Genomic DNA, 1,751 nt, shown 5'->3' on the forward strand with positions numbered 1-1,751 from the left:
GAGAGAGAGAGAGAGAGAGAGAAAGATGAGAGAAATGAGAGAGAGGACCTCTCTTCTCAAGTTAGTCTTCGCGTGTATCTATGCGGATATGTATGGTGGTTGTGATGGCGATAGTGATCTCGTTGGTGTGCGTACTCTGTGTATAGACGGAGGAATACTTTGCCATACCGCACTACCTTATGATATATGATTATGCTGCATGCCCTCCGTTCATATCTTATTATGTATTACCATGTACACAGCCGCCTCACTCGCCCGTTTAGTCTGACTACCTCAAGGACCGAAGTAGCTTCGGTTTGTCCGCTGCAGATCGTCTGCTTTTTATCGGAATGCATTTGAATACGAGAATCACGATCGTGGATACGAATATATCGAAAAATCGTACAAAGGCGGAGAGAGGATAAAATATGGGAGCGATATAAGATGTGCAAAAAATAAAAATAAGTATATAATCCCCGCGGTAATAAAATCAGATCTAAATTCTTCGTCGAGCAAAACACAGAATTCTAAAAAAACAAGATAAATACACAAATCATTAATTTTAGTCTCTTTATATTTATTTTGATTGTAGCTAAATAATCTTGATTTAAATTGTTAGCGTTAGCAAATCCTTTGAAGTTTTTATATAGTTATTTCAACAATAATTTGATTATCAGTCCTATATGTGATCATGATTTAAAAGCGTCTTCCTGTCGCGTATGTAATTGTAAACTCGCCTGCCGTTATTTAATCGAGTGTCAAACGCGGTGATCATCGTTTTTGTATTCTATCGCGCTGTAATTACTCGTACATGAGTTTAAATGGTCCTTTAAATACCAATAGCTAATGCGCTGATATTAACGGTTAACGGAGCGCTCAATCTAACTTTATTATAGACATCATCAATGAAGATAATGTAAATAAAATTTAATAAAATATAATTTGTCACAGCGACATAGATCTAATGTAGACATATAAAATATATAAAATGTTTATAGATCGATATTTTTTGGTGCAACAGAATTTTGAAGTTAAATAATAAACAGTTGATCAGATTCATAAACAAAAGTCCATATTCAGAACTTGCTTTTATTTCTGAAATTCTAGTATATACAATATAAACTATATGTTAAACGTGTACTAACATTGTTATAAGCGCGTTCTGAATACAGGCGAAAAGACTAATTACGATAAAATACAAAAAAGTTTGTTTTTTTATATTTTCCATATTTTAATATAATCCCCAAAAGTTGAAGCAAACAAGAGATAATGAAATTTATCTAAATAAACATAACTTTATTTGTGTTTTTCGATATTTTGATACGTATTTTGATTTATTTGATCATTAGGCAACGTTGTATACAGAGAGAGGAGAATAATAATGAAATTTCGCTCAACCCTCGTTTCACAGAGAAATTTACAATCGCCCCTCAGGGAAACATTGGTTCATGTACAGTAGGTTACTAGCAAATATGCATTCCATGCATATCCGAGATCGGTCATAGCTTAAATAATAAAAGCTCAATTCCTATCATTTTCTATTAGTATGTCCCTTGATATGCACGTGCGTCATGCATCAACTCAAATCTATTCTGAAGACTGCTCAATCCTAAATGAATTAGAAACAAAAATGACTTGTTCTCGGAGAAAACGACATAATTAAATATTTATGAGAAAACGAAACAGAATTTATCAGCTGATAATATCTTAAACAGCGTGAATTTTCGATAAGTTGAAACTTTTTGCTTTGCCTTCGGTGTTTTAATATAAAA

Source organism: Atta cephalotes (genome assembly GCF_000143395.1).
Source record: "Atta cephalotes unplaced genomic scaffold scaffold00001, whole genome shotgun sequence".
In the NCBI taxonomy this organism is placed as follows: Eukaryota; Metazoa; Arthropoda; class Insecta; order Hymenoptera; family Formicidae; genus Atta; species Atta cephalotes.